Source organism: Neltuma alba, unplaced genomic scaffold (genome assembly GCF_004799145.2).
Source record: "Neltuma alba isolate B1F8T4 unplaced genomic scaffold, ASM479914v2 tig00010542_pilon, whole genome shotgun sequence".
NCBI lineage: Eukaryota > Viridiplantae > Streptophyta > Magnoliopsida > Fabales > Fabaceae > Neltuma > Neltuma alba.
In genome coordinates this window covers 6,256-12,960 of record NW_021635412.1, presented here as the reverse complement: position 1 = coordinate 12,960, position 6,705 = coordinate 6,256, and the positions used below count along the sequence as shown (strand labels likewise).

At 29.1% G+C, this 6,705-nt stretch overlaps 1 pseudogene; it reads left to right on the top strand.

Moving 5' to 3' along the window:
* Positions 1-4,002: 4,002 nt before the first annotated feature.
* LOC114756897 (endoglucanase 9-like) lies at positions 4,003-6,480 on the top strand (annotated as a pseudogene).
* The last annotated feature ends 225 nt before the right edge of the window (positions 6,481-6,705 follow it).

The window sequence follows — 6,705 nt, the reverse complement described above, 5'->3', positions numbered from 1 at the left end:
TTCTAGAATCCTCAAGATTTCCAACACATTTGGTCGGAGGCTAGGATGTGATTAAGTACATTGTAAAGACGCAAGACTTTCACCTATAAGGGTTCAACTTGCAGCTGATCAAAACTAGCCAATGTGATAAAAGCATTAAAGAATGATAGAGTAATTTATTGGTAAAAGTTATCTTAAGAGAAAACTGAAGCAAATTATCAGCTTAGCTTTCATCATGGGGAACAAATAAAAGTTGATTGATAAGAGGTAATATGGCCGAAGAGGAGGGATGTTTAAATTCGAGTGAGAAGGATGTTATCAGGGGACATCAGCTTAATATGGTAGACAAATGCAGAGAGAGAATAAAGGTTACTGGGGAAGGAGATAGAAAGAGTTGTTTCAGATGGGGAAGACGTTTGTAGTGCCTTTTAACTGAAGTTTTGACAGCGCTTTTTTATTTAACAGGGATTAATGAATGTAACAGAACAAACTTAAAGGACCCAATAAAAATAAAAAAGCGCTCAAGGCCTTGATTCCAAATTGAATAAAACTAGAAGGACCTCCAAATTAATTATCTTTTTTTTTTTGCCAGCAATCCATGTATGTTATTCTTTCCTATATATGTTTTTCAAAATTAATTTGGGTTATATGCATATTGTATGGGTCAACTGGTCAAACTAATGAATCAATATTTAGTCCTAGATTAGTGTGATCAAGAGTTTTAAATGGGTCAAATAATAGATTGAATTTTATATTTTTCTTTTGCTTTATTAAGCTTAGAATACTCATCAAGTGATGAGCACCAAGTGCTCAGCATTCATTACTTGATGACAATCTAATAGTCTAGATTTGATCTGACATTTCAAATTTAATATTTTTCATTAATTATTTTTAAATAAAAAATTATTTTGTTTTAAAAAAATGACATCTGAGATATTATCTTTATTTTTTATTCTATACCGATTAAAATAATTATTTTAAAAAAGTAAAAATAAAAAAGAAAATAAATCTGAACCATTCGGATCAAATTTGGATGATCCAAATCTAATGAGTTTGAAGTGCTCATCACTTTTTATAAGCACCCAAACTCATTCCGTAAAATCAGTACTATAACATTCTTATTAACTAAAGAACAAGTTTTATGTTTAATAATTGTATATTTTTAAAATAAAATACACCAACTTTTGAAAGCATTGCTGAACTTGTACTATTATTTTTATTCTTATCAAAATGCGCACAAATGTTTCCTCACAAAAAAAGGAAAATTACATTGACCAATTTTGCTGAATTATATAACTTTTTTGGAACAGTTTTGAGGTATTTTTGTTATTCTGTATATTTACTCATTTGGGAGAAAATATGCATTCAGAATAGAGCAGCTTTCCTCGTTTTTATGCCTTCCACTTTTTGATTGGCTATGAATATTTTGAATAAAATAGCTAAACTAAACAGTCAACAGACTAATGGGGCATGTTGGCCAGAGGTCATTCATTTACCCGTTAAAGGAGACAAACCGAGGACAAAGCAATGCAGTAACAAGGATAAAATAATAACAATAACAATGTATATATTGTGATATTTTTCGTGGTATATTAATTAGAAAAAAATTGCTAAAAAAAATCCCCTATTTGAATTATTTATAACTTAAAGGTATCTAAGTTTGAAATTTGTTTAATGACACATAAGCAACTCAATTTTCATACTCAGTAAGCACAACTCTTCTTCAGTTGTATATAATATATCCTCAACCATGTACAAAACAGAAAAGTCAAAATATTTTCATACAACTAAAGATTTGCATACAATTAAAAAAAAAAAGTTACACCTAATGAAGATGAGTTATATCCGTTCAATTCAAGTCATTTTACATAAGCAAAATTCAAGTAGGGACTTTTCCTCAATTTTCCATTTAATTGATTGAATTTTTCCATAAACAAGTAATAGGGGTATTTGGGTAGAAACAAAACCATTATTTTAAAAGCGCTTTTATGATATACGAAATAAATATATAGAAGAGTTTGTCTCGATTTGTGAAAAAATGCTTCTGAGAAGTACTTTTTGATTACCTAAACACCCCCTAAGTCTCATGTCCTTTTCCTCTTGTCAATAGACATCTCATGTCTTTGCCTGCGTTGTTAAATTGTTCTGCTTTCACATATACTTTCTTTCATTAGAAAAGTAATTCTTAAATCTGTATAGTTTTACTACCTCCTATCTTTAATATAAAAGTTAGTTTGACATTCAGTTTATTCCTAAATATAAGACCCCAATCCATTTTGTCTCTCATATTATCCATTTTTTCAAAATAGTCTTTGTAGTAGTTGTACATGTTGTTTTATCAAATAGTAATTATAACTGACATACATGATTAGCAAGGGTATTTTAGAAAGACAATACATATTTATTACAAATAACTAACTTAATTAATTTTATTAATATACTCAAATTAGTTAACTAGCTCTTGTATTAAAGATTGGAGGTATTATATAATTTCAATCACATTTTAATATCTTTTTCTATTTATTTGTTCTCACAGTTTTCTTAATTATAAACATTAGTCCATATTCTCATAATGTGTTAATTAAAATTGATGTGAAATGTTAATTAAGTGACATATAAGTTATCATAAAAATACAAAGTAAAAAAGAAATTTTTAAAAAAAATAAAATTATTAAATAAAAATTTATTTATTATTGACATAAAACCTCTCTTGCATCTAGTTGACTTTGATTTTATTTAGATCCATATAGAAAAAATTAATTTAGGTATATATTAAGTGAAAATCTCGTCATCAACTACTGTAGTCCTTTATCTTACAAATTAATAAATTATTAGTATAGAGACTAATATCTATAATTGAAGAAACTATAAGACCTAATAAAAAAAAAATACAGGGGCTCAATTAAAATTAGATAAAATTATAAGGACTAATTAATTAATTTTTCTTAATAAATATTACTGTTAATTTAATTTTAAGCCTTTTATACTCTTCATGAATTTGACATTAAAATAGAATGAAGGGCAGAATAATTTGATTCATGTAATTTTAATGAAATTAAAATAAATATAATTAATTTCCTCTAAATCAAACAAGAAAATTAAGAAACTTGTAAGTGAACAAAACAATACTTTGATATTTGGTAGGTGGATTTAACAGGTATGATGTTGGAAATAATGGACTCGTTTGGAATGACTTATAAGTAATTTTTTAATCGTGATTTATGGTATGCAAGGTAAACATGTGAAAAAATTTTGTTTTGACTTACATAAAATCTATTTATAAATAATTTTAATCATGATCTTAAACAAGGGCAACGTCAAATTCAACTTTCCAATGGCATTCACGGCTACCATGTTATCAGGGAGCACAATTAAACACGGCTGGAGAATGGGCTCCCAAATACAAGAGGCCACCGACTACCTCCTAAAGTGTGCCACTGCTCCTGCTCCTGGTGGACTCCACATAGGCGTCGTCACCGGAATGGACCACAAAGTTGGGAAAGGCTTGAATATGAACAAGGTTCGAACCGTGTATTGGGTCTGGCATGTGATAAACCCGGTTTAGAGGCGGCCAGGGAAACCGGCTGATCCAACATATTCAAAGATTTTATTTAGGACCGCCAAAAAAGTGTTCAAATTTGCTTTGAGATATCAAGGTTCTTATAATAGTTCACTTGGATCTGCTGTTTGCCCATTTTATTGCTCATATAATGGTTACAAGATAATTAATTAATTAATACTGTTCCAATAATTATGTTTTTCCAGATTCTAATATTTTCAGATATTTTCAAAGAAAAATGAGTGTTTCTTTTATATGCCATGTTTCACGTTTATCCTCTTTAGAGAATTGTTTCCATGTTAAACTGATGGTCCTCGTAAATTAATGAATGAAAAAAAGTTGTACAGTTAACATCACATAATGCCTTATTTAATGTACATTGTAATTTGGTCTGAAAGTTTTTTCGGCTAACACATAAGTTTTGCAAAGAGTATGATTTTTAATATTTTTCTTTTTGATTTACGATGAGCTATTGTGGGGAGTTTGCATCGCTTTTTAGGACAACAAATGCTATTTATTATAATAAATTAATTAAGAATTTGGAGCTGATGACTATCTTGAACCAGATATCTTTAGTTAGGACCAACAAGTATGCTGGTGCACATTGCTTCTCTCAAGGGTAAATATTTTTAGTCAAGAGTAATATAGTATACTCCTTCCTGTAAAATATGGTAGAAAGTTTTTTTTAACATGTTTCTATTTATAATTGAAAAGACATTAATTAATAGCCTATTCGAATTTTTGTAATACTTCCTCTAATACTAAATGTAAGAGTTAGTAGATGGATTTATTTTTATCCTAATTATAAAATCTCAATTCATTTTATCTTCCAAATTTATAATTTTTTTCCTTAAGCTCGCCCTTAATAATACATATTAAGGAGAATTTTCATCAACAGAGTAACAATTTCCATGCAAATGATCAGAAGTGATACTTTAAGAAACTAACAAACAGTTTATTTATAAATAACTAACTTAGTTAATTTTCTAATCCTTACAAATTTATTAACTAGTTTTATATTTAGTATTGGAGGGACTATCATTTTTATTTTTACCTTTATTAATTATGGGTAATCTCAGTGTATTATTGGGTTTGCTCATTCTTTCTCTCACTCTCTCTCCATGAAAATTTTTTTAAAAAAAATAATTTATATATTTTTATATACTTATTGTTTTAAAACAAATTTAAAAACCCACTTTTTAGTATTCCCTCTGTCCTTTTTATAAAATCCTATTAACTAAATTATGCTGTTTAAAAAAGTGTTAAAATTAGTTAAAAGTAACAATATGTAAAAATTAATCCTTGCTCTTTTTTCAATATGTCCTTATTTAATGAGGGAGCATATAAGAGAGAGAAATCCCAGTATGACATAAAGGATGAAAGAGAATCAAATATGAGAAAAAGATTAGGAGAGAGAATAGAAAATTAATTATAGATAAAATTGATAAAAACACATTTAATGTTCAAACAATCTTTAATAAGATTTTATAAAAAGAAACAAAAAAAATTCAAATTTTGAGATCTTATAAATAAGACCGGAGGAGTATAGGTAATTCATTGTTTAATTTGTATCATACAAAGGAGTAATTTTTCAATGATGAATGTATTTGTATAAACATATATGCCTTGGTTTATGTGAGTTACTAGTTTTAAATGTTAATGCAGAGAGCAATGTTAAATCATGATGAGAACTTTGATCAATACTGGCTAGAAGCTGAGAATTTTGTGTGCAAGATTTTGCCCAACTCTCCAATTCACCACCCAATATACAAAAGGTAAGGCAAAATTTACAAGAAGATGTATTAGAAAACTAATAAATGACTTGAATGCTTCTTTATTATTTTTTGTACCTTGGTGAAATTGTAATTAATTAAAGATACATTTGGTGTTGGGGAGGAGGGCTAATGTTTCAAGCTTCCTCAAAGCAATCTTCAATATGTGGCATCTCTAACATTCTTGCTCACAACCTATTCCAATACATGTCATTCGAAAAGCATATGTTTGAGTATCTCTTGGACACTCCAAACACTTAAGAAGTCTGGCAAAGAGACAAGGAAGTTCTTGATTTCAAATTTCATATAGTTGGAAGAGAATTTAGTCTCATCCAATCCAAGACTCAAAAAGAGTATAGTAGAATCGTTTGAAATGGATATTGTTGAGATTTTTGACTCTTATTTACTACCTCTGATCCCTAATACATGAGCTAATTAAAAATTAAATTTGATTCTAAATATAAGATCCATTCACTTTGTCTCAAGGATTTATCCATTTTGTCTCCAAGTAATCCCTATAATGACTATATGTACTCTTCCGGTTCTTAATATAAGACCTATTTAACTAATTTGATTAGATAAGGAAGTTAGGTAAGTTAGTTAATTAGAACAAATGTGACATATTTTTCTTAAAATACCATAATCATCTTTCTTAATACCCCCCCTCTTCCTCTTCTACTTGATTATGGTTGAGGGAGTATCCCTAGGGTAATTTAGAGAAAATTGATAAATATGAGAAATGGGTCTTATATTTAGGACCAAAACTAACTCAACAATTAGGTCCTATTTAAGGACCCGAGGAGTATATATGTTAAGGAGTTTTCATTAAAGGGTACTTTCATGCACATGATTAATAAGAGTATTTTTAGGAAAAACAATATTTATCTATTACAAAATACTAGCTTAACTAATTTTTTTAATATCCTCAAATTTCACTTAATTTCACTTTCTTAACACATTTTTGTTAAATATTTGTAGGTGGACTACATTTGGGAGACAATCCTTTGAGGATGTCCTATATGGTAGGGTATGGTCCTTATTTTCCAATGAGGATTCACCATAGAGGATCTTCATTGCCTTCTCTAGCACTCACCCTAAAAAATTAGGATGTAAAGGTGGCTTTCGACCATTCTTCTACTCATGAACTCTAACCCTAACATATTGGTTTAGATCAAGCAACACCAATTCTTTGATGATCGCAAAGATTATAATCACTCAGAACCTACTGTACTTGCACTAATGGTACTATTGTTGGACCTCTTACATACTTTGCCATTGCAAATTTGTAGCTAAGTCTAGACATACCTTCATTAGAAGTTGGCCTATATGTGCCAACCCACCTAAGAAAACAATGGGAGGAACTAAACCCCTCGTCCGTGGGTTCAACTAGCGAAG